This window comes from Panthera pardus, unplaced genomic scaffold (genome assembly GCF_024362965.1).
Source record: "Panthera pardus isolate Hobbes unplaced genomic scaffold, ASM2436296v1 HiC_scaffold_1, whole genome shotgun sequence".
NCBI lineage: Eukaryota > Metazoa > Chordata > Mammalia > Carnivora > Felidae > Panthera > Panthera pardus.
In genome coordinates, this window is record NW_026526654.1 from 75,339,104 (window position 1) to 75,359,670 (window position 20,567).

General features: G+C 36.7%; 1 long non-coding RNA gene across 1 annotated transcript in view; it reads right to left on the reverse strand.

Annotated features, from left to right (window-relative positions):
* The window catches only part of LOC109266034 (uncharacterized), a 110,889-nt gene that overhangs the window by 36,421 nt on the left and 53,901 nt on the right, over positions 1–20,567 (reverse strand). Inside the window, exon 3 of the long non-coding RNA XR_002079490.2 lies at positions 3,958–4,101. This is a non-coding gene — a long non-coding RNA (uncharacterized LOC109266034). The remainder of the gene's footprint in view (positions 1–3,957; positions 4,102–20,567) is intronic.

Sequence of the window (20,567 nt, forward strand, 5' to 3'; positions counted from 1 at the left end):
GAGCTTGTGCTGACAGCAAGGAGACTGGGATGTTCTCTCTCCTCTCTCTCTGCCCCTCCCCCCACTCTCACACACACACACACACACACACACACACACACACACACACTCTCTCTCTTTCTCAAAATAAATGAACATACATAAATAAAATAAATAAATAAATAAATAGAATTATTTCCCTTTTGTAATAAAGATTACCATAGCAAGCAGTAATTTTAGCATTTATAGAAAAAGCTCAAAGCTGTGTAATGGATACATACATAAAGGATTGTTGTATTATCTATTTTTGTAACTGTTTGAAATTCTCCTTAATACAAAGTTTTTTTAAAGGATCAACTATAAAGTATATACTGGCTTAATGTACCAATAACTGTATAAATTAACTTGATTGCTATGATATTATGTTAAAGATATTTTATATTCTATATCACCATCATCTGAAAATATAGCATAGTATTTAAGAATATGAATTTTTGGAAATCAGATTGTTTCAATCTGATTTGCATTCTACCTACTCCAGCTGTGGTAACCTCGCAAAAGTTGAGTTCTACTCTGTAGGTGGAGAGAAAGATTTCAAAGATTCACAATTCAGAGATTAAAAAACTATTCCCTATTCTAGTGTATTTCTAAGTTAAATATTTAGAAATTACAAAGAATTTTCAAAAATAGAAGGAATTATACAATCCTTTCATGGCCTCTTAAGCCTAATTAAATGACCTAAAGAAAGCCTTATTGAATTAATCAGTCAGTTTTCAATAATGTCCTGGATTTTACTTCCCACTAGGCCTTCTGGCAGCAGCTCTTTGCAGGTATACAGTCTCACGCTTAGCCAGGGATATGGGGATTTGGGGGTCTTCTCCAGTCCCTCCTGGATGGATATGCGGAGACCTTACCAAAGCTCTTATTTCCCTTATCTCCCTGTTAAATTTCAGGCCAGTCTGCTAGTCCACTGCTTACCGCAACCCCGTGCTACCTGAACCATTGGTCATCCTCCTTCATTTGCCACCAAAACCAGTACTTTTATTGACAACACTGTTGAACGTGAGGTTTGTCTCCACTCTGCTCCTACCAAGTGAATCCCTTGTGGCAACGAAGCTGCTGGCTTTCTTGTTTTGCAGTGCTCTGTACATTTCTGCTCAGATCAGCATGGGTGTGGGTGTGGATGGGAGAAGCCCCAGGCAAAAATGCCAGACTCCCACTGTTCTTGTTTGACATTCAGTATTTTTTTCATAAATAATTGCTTCTCAACTTGTACGACTTTGGTCAATTCAGAAGTCCTGAAGTGGTTGTTTTTAAGCCTTGAAATTTTATCTGATTTTATCCAATTTTATTTATATAATGCTTTATCAGAAAACAGAATCAAATATATGACATTTTATCACAGAAAGTTAATAGTAGGGCATATTCTAAATTGTCTAACTGGTAGTCATTATTATTAGCATTTTGTTTTGCGGATCACAACAAATACATACAAAATAAATATTCACCTAATCTCAATAAATATTAGCCCTCTTCTATACAATATTTAAATGTTTCTTATCTAGGGCCTCCTGGGCAGCTCAGTTGGTTAAGCGGCCAACTCTCGATTTCAGCTCAGGTCATGATCTCACAGGTTCATTAGTTCGAACCCCACATCCGGCTCTGTGCTCACAGTGCAGAGCCTCCCTCTCCCTGCCCCTCCCCCACTCATGCTCACTCTCTGTCTCTCAAAAATAAATAAACATTAAAAATTTTTTTAAATACATGTTTTTTATCTAAAGTTTATATGGAGGCCCTTTCCTATATAATATTTCTCTACAATCTTTATATGTTTATGTTATATGTTTCCATACAATGTTTACATGTTTCTATATGATGTTATATATTCATTTAATCTCAATAAAATATTGGCTCTTTTCTTTTTTTTTTTTTTTAATTTTTTTTTCAACATTTTTTATTTATTTTTGGGACAGAGAGAGACCGAGCATGAACGGGGGAGGGGCAGAGAGAGAGGGAGACACAGAATCGGAAACAGGCTCCAGGCTCCGAGCCATCAGCCCAGAGCCCGACGCGGGGCTCGAACTCACGGACCGTGAGATCGTGACCTGGCTGAAGTCGGACGCTTAACCGACTGCGCCACCCAGGCGCCCCAATATTGGCTCTTTTCTATATAATGTTTATAGTCCCTAACAGTTAAATTATTCAAGTTCCTCAAGACACAAGGATTCTGAAAGTTGGTAATGAACAATAATTCATTATTCTGAAACTCTTTCATCCCAAAACAAGTCCTTTTTGAAGGATGATTAGAATCCTTTTTTCAAAAGCAGGATTCTAGAAATGTACTTTTAGTGAGAATGAATGATGGTTGGAGAAGATAAAAAACTCTCTATGAACATAATTATAAGAAACCAGGTTAAGACTACAAAAATAAATATATTTGACTACAGAACCCAGAATTATCAAAAATATTTGTGGTCTGCCAGACTATAGTGTTAAAAAGAAACTTATTGGGATTAAGTGCAAACTCGTGTCTACATATTTAGGGTGCACTAAGCTGTATTTCAGCCAATCCTTTCATCTTCTATGCCATTATCTGTCCTGATCACAGTCAAGCTAATCACAAAATGAGCCCACAAAATAAGTAAGAGTTTTATTGAGTAGATCACACATACTCCACCTCAATCATTTTTGACATCTTGACATAGTTTTAACCTACAACTTTCTTTTTAACTATAGGAAATAACTTTGTTAGAACATGAACACAATCAGCTGAAAGGAAATTGGAAGATGTAGTAAGTGTGATATTATGTTATGAACTGCTGTCATGTAATTTTTCTGATCCTTTGAATAAAGTAACATAATTTGTCAGAATGTGTTCTCATAATAACCTGCCAACAAACTGGATGAGCTTAAGAAATAAAGTAACCGCCTGCACCAAAAAGTTAAAAGAGTATTAATTCCTTACCGCTGTGGAAGGAAGTGAAGAAAGATGTCAAAATTTCAACATCTTCAGAGCAACCAAGAAAAAAAGGTAATAAATTTTAAGGCTTACATTGCATCTTCCATTCTCAATAGAGTAAAATTTGTATTGAAAAGTCCTTTTTTTCAGGGCACCTGGGTGGCTCAGTTGGTTATGCGTCCAACTCTTGATTTCGGCTCAGGTCATGATCTCACAGTTCATGGGATTGAGCCCTGCATCAGGCTCTGTACTGATAGCACAGAGCCTGCTGGGGATTCTTTCTCTCCTTCTCTCTCTGCCTCTCCCTCACACGCTCTCTCTCTCTCAAAATAAATCAATAAAAGTAAAAACTTAAAAATAAAATAAAATTATATAAAAAGATCCTTCTTTTCAAATAAATGTATTGCCAAGTTTCAAAATGAGAGAACAGATGCCAAACAATGGACAGAAAATGTTCTTTCTTGAAGAAAAGAAATCCAGCACATTGCAATGTGGCCCTCTGCTGCTATTTTTCAATACTACACGAAAAAGACTAATTTCCAGTGGTGTCTCTTTGCAGGGTCAATACTTCAACAAAGTTTTAAGGAAAAAATGACTTAAATCCTTCCAACAAAGTGTAGTCACTTACAAGATTTTTTTAAAAATCGAAGTGATTGATTCAGTGTGATGTTATTCTGAACACAGTGTCTGAGCTACATTAAATACCTTAGTGACAGCACTATTCATTTAAGAGCAGATTTTCATTATTTATGTTCCATTTCAATATTTCCAAAAAGAGATTATATTCATACCAAATGGTTTCTACAATAACAATAGTTCATCCAATGCTATGGGGAAAAAACATTTTTTTTTTAATTAGAAAGAAACTTGTGTCTCACAATGCCATTCCTAATAATATCTTCATTTTCTAGGAAAACATCACAAATAGTCTAGAAAATAAACTCAAAAACTCATCTAAGACTAAACTCAATGCAATTTGACCATCACTTTTAAATTGCCAAGACTGAGGGGGGACTTACTGGGAAGTGAATAAAGCCTCACATGCATGGTCCCTGGGGTGCCTGGAGTCGCCAAGAGCTGCGAAGTATCCTAGGTGAGGAGAAGCCAGGTTGGCAATACAGACTCTTCTATGTAAGCATTTCTGGTAAATTGCCTCAAGATACCTTAGGAAAAAAAAAAGAGATCTGAACCTCCAAGTTCAAGTAAATTGTCATGATTTCTTTTCCTATGTTAAATATGGCATACCTTTTTCTTTTAATGTTTGTAGTTTTTCTTTTTTTTCTTTTTCTTAAAAGGGGCCAGAAAAAAAAAATGTGTAAGCTCACAACCCACAAAACCTGAATCTGCCTTTAGGTAGAACAATTTACCCAACACAGTCCATACAAAAAATGTTATTTTACTTTCGATGGGAACATCTTACATTAATAGGAAAAAATGGTTTTAATGACAATTTTGAAACCAAGACTAAATAGTAGCTTAAAAAGGCATTGGTAAAAAATACTTTATACAATTTTTAAGGGGAAGAAAGAAGATTAGTATCTGCCCAACAGTGAAGCTCTCTAGCATTCAGAAATCTCTAGCTTTTGATATCTAGGTAGTGTTCAAGAGCACTGGCTGTGGAGTCAGGCAATCCTGGATTTCAGTCCTGAATACATCACTCTATTGTTATGTTAACTTTAGCAAGTTAATTGTGTCTTACAAATGTAGGCATTTAACAACTATTTGTTAAATAAATATATGAATCAATTCTACACAAAAACTTCAATTTAGCAAATACAGTAGTTCAATTTATTTCATTAAAAAATGATTTGTCGGGGCGCCTGGGTGGCGCAGTCGGTTAAGCGTCTGACTTCAGCCAGGTCACGATCTCGCGGTCCGTGAGTTCGAGCCCCGCGTCGGGCTCTGGGCTGATGGCTCGGAGCCTGGAGCCTGTTTCCGATTCTGTGTCTCCCTCTCTCTCTGACCCTCCCCCGTTCATGCTCTGTCTCTCTCTGTCCCAAAAATAAATAAAAAACGTTGAAAAAAAAATTAAAAAAAAAAAAAAATGATTTGTCGCATATCTGTTAGGTGAAAGGTATTGGGCAAAAGGGGAAGAAGGAGTACAAGAGTTCAAGCAAAGCATTGTTTGAGGATTTCTATTTGTATTTGATGAGATGGGAAAAGACTTCTTGGAGCACAAAGCACTTAAAGATGAAGCCTTGAAAAACTGTTACAATCAGACCCGGTTGACTGAAAAGGTGGATCAGGCTGGAAGCATTTCAGCTGAGGGAACAATATCCTAAGCCAAGACCCAGAGACAAGAAAGGAGAGATCTAAGTGTTCTGGGAAGTCAGCAGCTCTGCTAGCGTGAGGTTTAGAGAATTCAGGGAAGACTGGGCTGGAAACAAACCAGGGTCATACCACCACTTCGGTTAACAATGCTCCCCATTCTGGGGGCGCCTGGGTGGCTCAGTTGGCTGAGCATCAGACTTAGGCTCAGGTCATGATCTCATGGTTCCTGAGTTTGAGCCCCACATTGGGCTCTGTGCTGACAGCTCAGAGACTGCAGCCTGCCTCAGATTCCATGTCTCCCTCTCTCTCTCTGCTCATCCCCTGCTCGTACTCTGTGTCTCTCAAAATTTAATAAACATTATAAAAAAATTTTTTTAAATAATGCTTCCCATTCTGAAAATGCTCACAAAATTCCTTATCAGTGAAAGTCCACACAAGCACCATGATAAATTACATTTGGCCCTCTTTCATAGACATGCCTTTAACTGATACAAAGAAATATGGGACTTAGGACAAATTTTTATTAAACAATAATTAATCCCAGTTCCAGATCTGAAAAAGAATTTTATTTTTTTAATTCACACTTTCATCAAAAACTGGACTATCTGTAACTTTAATTTTTTTTAAGTTTATTTATTTATTTTGAGAGAGACGGAGACAGCATGGGTGGGGGAGGGGCAGAAAGAGGGAGACAGAATCTCAAGCAGGCTTTGTGCTGTCAGCATGGAGCCTGATGCAGGCCTCAAACTCACTAAACTGTGAGATTATGACCTGAGCCGAAAGTAAGAGTCAGATGCTTAACCAACTGAGCCACCCAGCGCCCCAACTATCTGTAACTTTTAAATACTGACTTCTGCCATACAGAAATCATTTGAAGTTTAAGGTTTATGTTAAAGCCATTGATTTGAAAGACTGGAAGAGAAGGAAACAATGGACACTGTTCTAGTAGGCCATTAGGAGGAAAACTGTTCTCAATGTCATCAACAAAAATAAAGGGATAAATGAAAGAAAATGTCATTCTTGTTGGTATAATACATAAAGTAATGGCCTCCAGTCCAACTTGAGTTCCAAACTGTCTTCGACCACTTGTCAGTAGTGTGATCTTGGACAATTCTTCTAACTTCTCTATGCCTTGGTTTCCACTTCTGTAGAATAAGAAGGGCAACCACAATAGCAATACTTGCCTGTGGTACATTATAATACTATCTGGCCATGGGAGGAGTATACATTTTCACACACTCTGTCTTTGGACCTGGACATATGACATGCTTTGTCCAATGTAATGTGACATTTGTCCTAATCCTTTGCTATTATAACACACCCATAAGGGGGCTGCTCTTTCAGCCTGGATTCTAGAATGAAGAGCACTCAGGAAGCAGACATGCACTGATTTATAGCCTCCATAAAACATAAATGACAAACTTCATTGCTGTAAACCACTGAGATTAGAGGGTTGTTACTGTTGCAAAGCCAAGTAATACAATGCACTACCCACTTCACATATTTGTTATAAAGACTGAATAAAACAATATCTTTTAAAAGACTTTATAACCTTTTATGCCCTCCCATACCTCACACTAGCTCCTTCTCTTACCTAAATTGTCGCAGATTAGAATATTTAGGAACATAGGGGTGCCTGACTGGCTTGGTCAGTTTAAGCATCCAACTCCTGATTTCAGCTCACGTCATGATCTCACAGTTCCTGATATCGAGGCCCACTTCAGGCTCTGTGCTGACAGTGCAGGGCCTGCTTGGGATTCTCTCTCTCCCCCTCCTCCACTCATGCTCACATGCTCTCTCTTCCTCAAAAATAAACAAACATGTTTTTTAAAAAGAAGAAGAAAATTTAGGAACATAACTTGTGATGTGAGAGAGTAAGGAAGATGAAAATGCCAACTATCAAAGCTGCACCTCCCTCTCCAGCCCCTGTGCCAATGCCTCCCCAAATTCAATGCTACTGTCCTACTAGCAGAAATTCGTCTCCTTACCATAACTCATAAAACAAAATAAGCTTAGGTTTTTTGTTATTTGTGTTGTGAATTCCCATGAGAATACTGAAGGGAAGATATGTCTTTAAAATGATACAGTTTTTATGCTAGTGTGTATCCCAATTTTTCTGAGAAAGTGCTCAGAGCCACTTATGTCTGGTTCCCTTCTGTATTTTCGTTAAATTTTACTTAAATCTTTGTTTAGCCAGAGTGATACCAGAGCTTCTATGTGGAATCTTGTTTATACTTAAAGGATTCCATGGAAAGAAAAAAAAAAAACAAAAACACTGAAAAAGGAAACTTTTTTTAAAAAGACATTTCATTTAACTAACAGAAAGACAAAAACAAAAACAAAAAACTTTGACAAAACTGAATAAAGAAGTAACCACAGAAATGGCAGAGAAAAGGCCTAAGAGATGGTACCATGATTTGCAATAAATCACACAGAGGTAATGGCTAGGGAAGCAGGTGAGCCAATAATTGGATCAGAAAACAAGACTATCCTTATTATTCAAGCCCTTGGCACTCCCATTTCTGCATGAAGTTGAAAGAACATGAGCCTCAGAGTTACACAAGCCCAGGCAGTTTTGAATCCCAGTTCAGCCACATTCTCTGTATAACCTTAGACCAGCTACATACTTTGAGACATACTTTCCTTATTCAGTAAAGGAAAATAACAGTTATTTTCCCTTACCCAGTTAGGGGGAATAACAGCTACCTCATAGGATTGTGGTATTAGATGGAATAAGGTGAGTGGAGCACCTAACATAGTACTTGAACAATAACAGCTTCTCAAAATTTATGTCTTAGCTCTTTACCATTAACTCCTCTTTTTCCCATTCCCTGAACTAATCTTCAGCAACACATGTGCAAATGCTTTTGTTCCCAGGTTGGGAATCTCCTGTAGAGTAATAAATTATAATCTAACACATAAAGACAGAAGATATTTTATGCTGTAAAGCTAAGAGGTTTTTTTTAAGTATGCACACATTTATATGCAATTTTTTATCTTAATATATTTACAGCTTTACATTGGTCACACACACACATACACACACACCCACACGCACACATACACAACCACATCTGAAATATGTAGAAATAAAATGACACATTTTCCAAATAAAGCTGCATCATCAGTTCTGTATTTCTCTGACTTCCAACTTTGAAACCCCCAGGAATTACAAAAGAGAGAGACAGACACTCACCCGTCAAGAGGTCATATTGAGTGATTCCAAGGAACATTAGAAAACCTATACTGAATCCAAGTTTTAACTGCCAGATTTTTAACTCCTGGCTACAGTTCCCATGTATGATATAATTTAGAAACAGTTTAGGCACAGGAGAATCACAGGATTTAAAACATTGTGTCCCTCAACATGTAAAATATTAACGGAAAATCCAGACAAGTCATAAATTGTTATAAAGAAATTAAGAAACAAAAAGAAATTTGCAAAATGGCAGGGAGACCTTTTAAAGCATAAGGGAAAAGAAGGAATGATGGCTCCTTTATTAATGCATAAATTGAGTGGAACCTCCAAAGTCCTTCACACCTTTCCCTTCAGGCATCTTCTACCTCAAGGATACCTTAGGTCCATTATGAGTGACTAGAGGGACAGAGCTAGAGGGACAGAGCAGCCAAGTATGTTGCTACTTTTCCAGTCAGAGATGGATCACAGAAGTTCAGACACATACCCTTTTTACCCCAATCTAGTAGTACCAGCATCACTATCCACAACACTTGAGCATACATACAGACTTATTCATAAGCATCTTGATAAAAAAGTTCTGAAAGCTTCCCACTGCATTTCTTCGAGCTCATTTGATGATTCTTGGTTTGAGATTTGACTCAAAAATTCTAGATAAGATTTATTTTTACCTATAAGTCTCATCTTTACCTCTAAAATCCAATGTAGTCAATCTGTTATCCCTATTATGGAAAGAGAGGACTAAAACAACACAGGACAACTTATCAAATTATACAAACCAGTTTTTTTCTACCTCTGCTAACATTAGACATGTTCTGATACATAAAACTCATCTGGACGTAGCAATCATGCCACAATTAAACAGTGGAGAGATTAGGCTACAGTCATGTTTCAGCATAGTTCATTCATATTTTCATTTGTTCATTCAACATTTATTTATTAAGCACATACTATATTCCAAATATTTGCTCCAAATGTTTCATTTGCTGGGGTTGTATAAGTGAGTAGATGAAAACTCCCTTCATGGAATCTATACCGTAGCAGGGGCAAATAATAAAAAGAAATAAGTAAATTAAATTATTTAGAAGATGATAATTATTGTGATGAAAAATAACACATGAATTATAGGTAGAGCCAACAAGAGGAGAAAGAGAGAGAGGCAAGTCAAAAATGACTTCTTAATGTTTGGGCTGGGTAACTAGGAGGAAGTTACCATAAACTGAGATGGGAAAGACCCTGGCAGTGCCTGTTCTGGGCGGGTCAAGATCAAGAGTTTGGTTTTGGGGGTCCCTGGGTGGCTCAGTCGGTTGAGCGTCTGACTTCAGCTCAGGTCATGATCTCACAGCTCGTGAGTTCGAGCCCCTGCCAGCTGTGTGCTGACAGCTCGGAGCCTGGAGTCTGCTTCGGATTCTGTGTCTTCCTCTCTCTCTGCTCCTAACCCACTTGCATTCTGTCTCCATCTCTCTCAAAAATAAATAAACATTAAAAAAAAAAAAAAGAGCTTGGTTTTTCATATGTTAAATCTGAGATGCCTGAGAGACGCAGATATCTAATTGGAAATGCCTACGGGGATGCCTAGTAGGCAGCAAATTCAATTGACTCCTCCTTTATAGTTATTTGGCTTTATCTACCTCCAAGGGGTCCTTTAATGGTCTCCTTTGCCCTTCAGCCCAAGCTAAGTACTTCCCCCTTTCCTCACTTGTAGGGGATTGAGAGAGAACAAATACTTCCATTGCTGATTCCATCTGTGATTCAAGATTTCTTCCATGCTTTGCTTAGGTAACTGTTCAACAGCACTGTGAAATCTAAAACATAGTAAGGGACAAGCAGAAAAAACTTAGAGACTGAATCATCCTGGAAATAACTTGGAATTTTAAAATCATAAGCAAAAACACTCTTGAAATACAGTGGAAAACCAGCTATGGCTGAAACACTGCCACTATTAAGACCACTATTTGGTGTGAGATATTTGTATAATGCATATTTTATAAGATCAAATCATTTCCTGTATTTATTATTAAACTAATGCATTTCAGCTGCTGTATCTTCTGGTTTACAAATCATCAGGAGCTTGGGACATTCATGTTCATGTGAAGAGCCAAAAACGATGTCATTCCCCAAATTAAAAACTGACCTTATTAGGAACAAACATAAATATGATGAGCAAAGAAGCAAACCACTAACTTAGCCTTGCCTATAGGCCTGTAAAGTTTCTACAGGGTGAAGCTCCAACAAGGAGCAACAGACGAACCCTCAGTTTTAAATTAGATGACAATTCTAATCCATGAGCATGGAATGTTTTTTGTTAAATGTCTATACTACCCAAAGCAATCTACACATTCAAAGCAATCCCTATCAAAATGACATCAGCATTCTTCACAGAGCTAACACAAACAATCCTAAAATTTGTATGGAACCAGAAAAGACCCTAAATAGCCAAAGCAATCCTGAAAAAGAAAACCAAAGCTGGAGGCATTACAACTCCAGACTTTGAGCTGTATTACAAAGCTGTAATCATCAAGACAGTATGATACTAGCACAAAAACAGACATACAGATTTATGGAACAGAATAGAGAACACAGAAATGGACCCACAGATGTATGGCCAACTAATCTTCGGCAAAGCAGTTAAGAATACAATGGAAGGACGACAGTCTCTTCAGCAAATGGTGCTGGGAAAACTGGACAGTGACATGCAGAAAAATAACACTGGACCATTTCTTATACCATACACAAAAATAAATTCAAAATGGATGAAAGACCTAAATGTGAGACAGGAAACCATCAATATCTTAGAGTAGGAAACAGGCAGCAACCTCTTTGACCTTGGCTACAGCAACTTCTTACTTGACATATCTCCAGAAGCAAGGGGAACAAAAGCAAGAATGAACTTCTGAGACCTCATCAAGATAAAAATCTTCTGCACAGTGAAGGAAACAGTCAACAAAACTAAAAGGCAACCGATGGAATGGGAGAAGATATTTTAAAATGACATATTGGATAAAGCGTTGGTATCCAAAATCTATAAAGAACTTATTAAACTCAACACCCCAAAAACAAATAATCTAGTCAAGAAATGGGCAGAAGACATGAATAGACACTTTTCCAAAGAAGACATCCAGATGGCTAACAGACATGAAAAGCAGCTCAGCATCACTCATCATCAAAGAAATACAAATCAAAACAATGAGGTACCACCTTACTCCTGTCACAATGGCTAAAGTGACCAACTCAGGAAATAACAGATGTTGGCAAGGATGCAGAAAAAGGGGAACACTTTTGCACTGTTGGTGGGAATGCAAAGTGGTGCAGCCACTCTGGAAAAAAGTATAAAGGTTCCTCAAAAAATTAAAAATAGAGTTACCCTATGACCCAGAAATTCCTCTACTAGGTATTTATCCAAAGGATACAGGAGTGCTGACTCTAAGGGGCACATGTACCCCAATGTTTATAGCAACATTATTGACAATAGCCAAATTATGGAAAGAGCCCAAATGTCCATCAACTGATGAATGGATAAAGAAGATGTGGTGTGTGACTACACAACAGACTATTACTTGGCAATCAAAAAGAATGAAATCTTGCCACTTGCAACATTACGGGTGGAACTAGAATGTATTATGGTAAGCAAAATAAGTCCATCAGAGAAAGACAAATATCACATGGTTTCACTCATATGTGGAATTTAAAAAAAAAAAAAATGACAGATGAACATAGGGGAAGGGAAGGAGAAATAAGACAAAAACAGAGAAGGCAAACCATAAGAGAAAACAAACTGAGAATTGCTGGAGGGAAGGTATCGGAATGGGCTAAATGAGCGATGGGCATTAAGGAGGGCACTTGTTGGGGATGAGCACAGGGTGTTATATAGAAGTGATGAATCACTGGGTTCTACTGAAACCAATACTACACTGTATGTTAACTAACTTGAATTTAAAAAAATAAATTAAAAAATAATAAGGTGGCAATTCTAGCATTTGTGTGGGTAAACATTTGTTCTGATATTCAGTACTTAAAGACACATAGTGTGGATCCTGCTTGCAATAGTATACATTTTGAATATAAAGAATAAAAATATGTGTAAGTCGATGGAATTCTTGAGCACTGTCATTACATCTCAAGATAAGCAAAAGGCTAGCTAACCTCCTCGGGCCTTTTACACTCCTTGATAAATGATACAGAGCAACTTCCTCTCTGGTTTTAAACAGATTCCTTGCTCCTCTGTATGAGGAAACTCCCATCTGAACAAGACTACCCACTCTTCCCAATGTGCAGTTACACTAGTTAAGGCAAAACAAATAACAGGATAATGCAAGCAGTTATAATTGTGTCTAAATTATGCCTTATGTCTAAAATGGCAAATCTTGGAGCCTGAACAATTTGTTGCAATTCTCAGACAACTATTATCTCCAGAGAGCCTCGCTGTTTGTAATTAATGAGTCTGTATTTTATTCATTTCAAGATTAATGAGATTCACAATTGCCATTTTTATAGTCCTATAGTAGGGTACAGTGGCTAAAAGTTCAGTTTCTGAGGCCAGAGTTCCATTCCAGGCCCAGCTCTGCCTCTTCTGGGCCAGGGGACCTTTGACAAAGCTACCTAAGCTCTCTATGCCCCGGTTTCTTTGTCTATAAAGTGAGGTCAGAAATAGGACCTTCCAATTGACTATTGTGTGGATCAAATAATAAATGACTCTTGACATTGTGACTGGCAAATAATTAATGCTCAGTAAAAAGGCTCAACCTTAGTATTTGTGGAGCCTGGAGACAAAGTGTAAGATACTATGTGATGAGAAAACAGCAATTTTGAGTTGCTGCCTAGCCATTTTACAGTGTAACAACCCTGTTCATACCTGGACACTGAGATAAGGACCTGAGCTTAAGTTTCCCACCCCATGTTCCTGCTTTGCTTTCCCCAGGGCACCTTTGAGGAAAGGGATCTAGAAAAATATTCCTGTGGCTGACGTCAGAGAAAGTACTTCCTGTGATATTTTCTAGAATTTGTATGACTTCAGGTCTCAAATTCAATCCATTTTGAATTTTTTTTGTATATGGTGCAACAAAATAGTCCAGTTTCATTCTTTTAAATGTAGCTGTCCAGTTCTCCCAGGACCATTTATTGAAGACTATTTTCCCCATTGTATATTCTTGCCTCCTTTGTCATAGATTAATTCACCGTATAATCATGGGTTTATTTTTGGACTCTCTATTCTGTTTTATTGATCTATGTGTCTATTTTCATGCCAGTGCCATACTGTTTTGACTACTATAGCTTTGTGGTATATCTTGAACTTTGGAATTGTGATACTTTCAGCTTTATTTTGCTTTCTCAAGATTGCTTTGACTGTTTGAGTCCTCTGTGATTCCATTCAAATTTTAGTATTATTTCTTCAAGTTTTGAGAAAAATGCTGTTGATATTTTGATAGAGACTTCATTGAATCTATAGATTGATATTCTAATTCTTCCAATCCATAAGCATGGACTATCTTTCCATTTGTTTGTGTCATCTTTAATTTCTTTCATAAGTGTTTTACAGTTTTCAGAGTTCAGCTCTTTCACCTCTTTGGTTAAGGTCATTCCTAGGTATTTTATTCTCTTTGGTGTAATTATAAATGGAGTTGTTTTCTTAATTTCCCTTTCTGCTACTATGTTATTAGTGTAGAGCAATGCTACCAACTTCTGGGTGAATTTTGCATCCTATAAGTTTACTGAATTATTACTTATGGTAATCTTTGGTGGCATCTTTAGGATTTTCTATGTATAGTATCATGTCATCTGCAAGCAGTAATAGGTTAACTTCTTCTTTACCAATATGGATGCCTCTTATTTCTTTTTTCTTTTCTGATTTCTGTAGCCATGACCTCCAGTACTATGTTGAATAAAAGTGGTAAGAGTGGACATACTTGTCTTGTTCCTAATCTTAGAGGAAAAGCTCTGTTTTTCACAATTAAGAATGATGTTAGCTGTGGATTTTCATATATAAGCTTAATATGTTGAGGTATGCTCCTTCTAAACCCACTTTATTGACAGTTTTTATCATGAATGGACGTTTTACTTTGTCAAGTGCTTTTTCTGTATCTACTGAGATGATCATATGATTTTTATCCTTTGTTTTGTTGATGTGGTGTATCATGTTGATTTGTGAATATCAAATCATCCTTGTAGCCCCAGAATAAATTCTATATGATCAATGAATGACCCTTTTAATGTAGTGTTAAATGTGGTTTGCTAATATTTTGTTAAAGATTTTTGCATCTGTGTTCATCAGGCGTATCAGCCTGTTTTCTTTTTTTGGGGTGTCTTTGTCTGGTTTTGGTATCAGGGTAATTCTGGCTCCATAGAATGTATTTGGAAGCCTTCCTTACCAAACATTTAAGAAGAGTTAAAACATATTCTCCTCAAACTATTCCCAGGGCACCTTCAAATAACCACTTGGAGCAGAGCACATGAAAAGTTAGTGACTGCCATCCCAACCACCTCACCACCTAAGAGGAGCTCTCCTTCTCCTGCTCCCTTATGACCTAGGATGGAGAACTGCCATTACCTCTGGCTCACTGTGCAACCCCCCACCCCTAATTTCTGGTATCTATAAGTAATAAACCTTGTGACTTTCCTTTCCTTTGTGTGACTATGTTGAAATCACACCTTCAATCCAAAATGACCTCAGGGTTTTCATTTCCCCAAAGTGGGAGTTCAAACAATGACAGAGCTAGCTACCTGCTGACCCCAAGTGAGTGGTTCGTGCCTTTTCATTCACCAGGTCATAATCTGCATATTCTTAATTTAATACAGCAGCTATAGAGTCCCAACACAGACACTGTGTCAAAAAGATCCAAAGACAGACACTGGTCAAAGTGGTAAAGATATATTTTATGCAGAAACTATTATAATTAGGGGAAAAAGACTTTTTTTATATAACTCAGCTCAATTCTGAATACAAGAAGGATAAGTGGGAATCTATAGCCAAAGAGCTAGGTGAGGTGGTCAGTGGATGGAAAATCACTAAGAGGAGAAAGACATCATATTCTTGCTAAACTGACTTAACAGAAATCTTGCTGAAAGTAGGCCAAGGTGAAGAGATATCAAGGATGGGGAGATTCACCATAAACTGATTTAGCAGCAATCTTATTAAAGCTGGGCTATGCAGACCCAGCAAGAACTGGGGCCCGAGGTCAAAGGTTAGTCTACAAGGAGCCTAACTAAAGTTTGGTCAAGGAGGGAATTTTCATTAACACCATATATTTTATATTTTTATATTTTCTAAACATTTTAAATGTATATAAGCAAATCAATAAACAGGTAAATAAAGTATGTACTATTTATTATTGTACCTAATATACAGTACATATATATACAACATACATATATATTTATATAGTCTTATAGTAACCAAGGGGTCCTCCCAGCTCCATGCTAGAAAATGGCAATTAGGACAGAGCCAGAACCTTTCTCCTTAAGCAACAACTTCCCTTAGCTACCCCCAGGGCCTAACCATGTGCGCACCATGGGGTAGACCAGCCTCAGGAGGATGGAGACTGGGAAAAGACCCCAGAGCAGGCTCAAAAACTTTGGGCAGAGAATTCCAGGGTCTCAGAACCCACATCGGACTCAATGCTGGTCATGGAGCCTGCCTAAGATTTTCCCTCTCCCTCTCCCGCTGCCCCAACTCTGCTCATGCTCTCTGTCTCTCTGTTTCTGTCTCTGTCTCTCTCTCTCTCTCTCAAAAAGAAGAAGAAGAAGAAGAAGAAGAAGAAGAAGAAGAAGAAGAAGCAGCAGCAGCAGCAGCAGCAGCAGCAGCGACAACAGGGATTCAGAGAAAAGGCCATGTGAGAACACAATGAGAAGGTAGCCATTTACAAATCAAGGAAAGAACTTCTGGAGAAACCAAACCTGCCAACATCTTGATCTTGGGCTTCCAGCCTCTGAAACTGTGGGAAAATCAACTTCTTTTGTTTAAGCCACTCAGTCTGTGCTACTTCGTTATGGTAGCCCCAGCAAACTAATACACTTATCTTCACAGAATTCTGGGAACCAGTTGGCTAGTTTCATTTTGCTTTAAGGAAATTACTACTGAGATAGTATTGTTGTTATAATTTATAATAATTATTGTCTCTGTTCCCCAGAGAATCAAAAGACAAAATTATCATTTAAATGCTAAGAAAAGCAATTCAGCATTACATCTCCCCTAGTAATGCTTATAAACAGGGTGACCCATAATTTATCATTTAAACTGAAACACTTTTGAGTGTGAAAAGGTGATTCTATTAATAATCATGCCAGGATAAACATATAAATTGAGGTTGATCCACAGCAAAAACATTTGGTCACTGTAGTTATAAAGTGCATTCATTAAATTTATTTTCAATAAACAATCGTTAAGAGCATATCAAGCACTAAAGTTGTAAAAATAATCTCTGCACCCAGAGAATTTACAATCAATTTCACAAAGCAGAAACAATTTTGTACACTTTAACCACAACTTTGAAACGACTTCTGTAGATACATGCTCCAGAAGATACAAGCTCAGATCAGGTACTAAATGAAGCTTTGGAAGAGAAGGGAGAGGAAGAGTGAGGGAAGATTGCCTTGAGGAGGTGAGTATTCTAAGAAGAGAAAAGAGCAAGTGTAAGACAAGGCGATGTATAAAAGAATGTGATCTCCAAACTCACAACCTCTGAAAACAGTTAAGTATTGGAGAAAGTAACAGAAGTGATACTGGAAGAACTACTGGAAGGCTGTATCACTAAGGAGCATATGCAACATTCTAAGAAATTTAGATTTTACCCTGGAGGATTTGTTGCAAACTGGTCAAAGCCAAGATGGCCATTTAAGAAATGCAAGTCCTTTTTAATTTTTTTCAGCTTTATTGAGGTACAATTTACAAATAAGATTACAATATAATCAATGTGGTGGTTTGCTATGCCTATACATTTTAAAGGATTATCCCCATCAAGTTAATTAACACATCCATCTCCTCGCATATTCACCTGTTTTTGTGTATGTGGCTAAAACACTTAAATTGTACCCTCTTACCAAATTTGAATTATACGATACAGTATTATCAACTGTAGTCACCATGGTATACATTATATCCTCAGACCTTATTCATCTTACACCTGTAAGTTTGTATCCTTTTACCAAACTCACCCCATCCCCTCATTCCCCAGCCCTTGGCAACAACCACCCTATTATTATGAATTTATTTTTTTTTTAATTTCACATCCAATGACACCATGCAGTATTTGTTTTTCTCTGTCTAGTTTATTTCACTTACTGCCTTCCAGTATCATCCATGATATCACCAATAATAAATTTTCCTTCTTTTTTAAGGCTGAAAAATATTGCATTATATGTGTGTAAATTTCTTTACCCATTCATCTGTTGATGGACATTTAGTTCGTTTCTATGTCTCAGCTACTGTGAACAAGGTTGCAGTGAATCTCAGAGGGCATATATCTCTTCAAGATAGTGATTTCATTTCTTTCAGGTACATATCTAGAAGTTGGATTTCTGCATAATATGATAGCTCTACCTTTAATTTTTTGAGGAATGTCTGTGCTGTTTTCCATAATAACTGCACTAGTTTATATTCTCACCAACAGTGTACAAGGGTTCCCTTTTCTGCACATTCTCGCCAGCATTTTTTTTAGAATAGCCTAACGGGTGTGAAGGGACATCTCATTGCAGTTTTAATGTGCATTTTCCAGATAATTCAAGATGTTAAGCATCTTTTCATGTACCTATTGGCCATATGTATGTCTTCTTTGGAAAAATGCATTTTCATGTTTTTTGCCAAATTTTTAATTGGATTATTTCTTTTTATGTTATTGAGTTGTAAATTGTATCTTTATATATTTTGGACATTAACCCGTGTCAGATAAGTGGTTTGCAAATATTTTCTCCCATTTACTAGGTTGATTCATTTATTATTTGATTGATGGTTTCCTTTGCTGTGCAGAGTTTTTTAATTTGATATAGTCAAACTATATCTTTTGTTGCCTTTGATTTTAGTGTCAAATTCAGAAAGATCCATGTTGATGCACTTACCTAATATGGTTTTTTTTTCTTCTAGGAGTTTTGTCATTTTGCAGCTCATGTTCAAGTATTTCATCCATATTTAGTTGACTTTTGTGTATGGTGAAAGAGTGATCCAGTTTCATTCTTTTTCATGTATTCAGTTTTTACAACACAATTTTTTGAAGAGACAATTCTTTCCCCATATTGTTGGTGCTTTGTTGAAAATAAATTGACCAAATATGCATGAGTTTATTTCTGGGCTCTCTATTCTGTTCACTGATCTCTGTGTGTTTTTATGCCAACCAGTCCATTTGGTTACTATAGCTCTATAATACAGTTTGAAATCAGGGTAGATGATTCCTCTAGCGATGTTTTCTCTCAAGATTGCTTTGACTATTCAGGATCTTTTGCTATTCCACACAAATTTTAAGATTATGTTTTTCTATTTCTATGAAAATTGCCATTGGAATTGTGATAGGCATTGTATCAAATCTGTAGATTGCTTTAGGTAGTACAGACATTTTATTTACCTATTTTTTTAATTTGTTAATGTTTATTTTTGAGAGAGAGAGAAAGAGACAGAGCATGAGTAGGGGAGGGGCAGAGAGAGAGAAAGACAGAATCCTAAGCAGCCTCCAGGCTCTGAGCTGTCAGCACAGACCCCAATGCGGGGCTCAAACTCATAAACTGTGAGATTATGACCTGAGTGGAAGTCAGACACTCAACCAACTGAGCCACCCAGGCACCCTAGTACAGACATTTTAATAATACCATTTTTCCAATCTATGAACACTGAATACCTTTCATATATTTTCATCTTCTTTAATTTATTTCATCAATGTTTTATAGTTGTTGGCACATAGATCTTTTACCACCTTGATTAACTTTATTCCTAGATATTTTATTCTTTTTGAGGAAGTAACAGATGGGATTATTTTCTTAATTTTTCTTTCAAATAGTTCATTGTTAATGCATAGAAACACAATTGATTTTTGGATGCTGAATTTTTATACTGCAACTTTACTGAATTTTTTATTCTAACAGTTTTTTTAGTAGAGTCTTTATCTAATGCAGCATCTGCAAACATCGCTCTGGTTAGCATTTCCAACACTATGTCGAATAAAAGTGGTAAAAATGGACATCCTTGGTTTGTTCCTGATCTTACAGGAAAAACTTTTAGCTCTTCAACACTGAGTTGATATTATCTGTCGGCTTGTCATATATGGCCTTTATTATGTTGAAATATACATACCTAATTTGCTAGGCATTTTTATAATGAAAAGATGTTAAATTTTATCAGATGGTTTTTCTACATCTATTTAGGTAACATATAATTTTTATATATCACATTTTTTAAACATGGTGTATCACATTTACTGATTTCTAGATGTTGAACAACCCTTGCATCCCAGGAATAAATACCACTTGATCATGGTGTTTGATCCTTTTAATATACCGTTGAATTTGGTTTGCTAATATTTTGTTGAGGATTTTTGCATTTCTGTTCATCAGTGACACTGACCTTTAACTTGCTTTTCTTGTAGTGTCCTTGTACAACATTGATGCTAGGGTAATGATGGCCTGGTAAAATGGGTTTGGAAGTGTTCCCTCCTTTTCTATTTTGGAAGAGGTTGAGAAGGTTGGTATTAATTCTTCTTTAAATGTTTGGTAAAATTCAACACTTAATCCATCTTGTCCTGGGCTTTTCTTTGTTGGGAAGCTTTTCATTAATTAATTCAATCTCTTTCCTAGTAATTTTTCTGTTCAGACTTTCTATTTCTTCATGATTCAGTCTTGGTAGCTTGTGTGTTTCTAGAAATTCATCCATGTCCTCTAGGTTATTTAATTTGTTGGTATAACTGTTCACGATTGTTTCTTATGATCCTTAGTATTTCTGTGTTACTAGTTGTAATGTCCCTCTTTCATTTCTAATTTTATTTGAGTCTTCTCTTTTTTGTTTAGAGTAGTTAAAGGTTTGTCAATTTTGTTTATGTTTTCAAAAATTCAGCTCCTAATTTCACTGAACTTTTCAATTGTCTTTCTAAACTCTATTTTATTTATTTACATTCTAACATTTATTTCCTTCCTCTTCTAGCTTTAGGCTTTGTTTGTTCCTCTTTTTCTAATTCCTTGAGGTATGAAGTT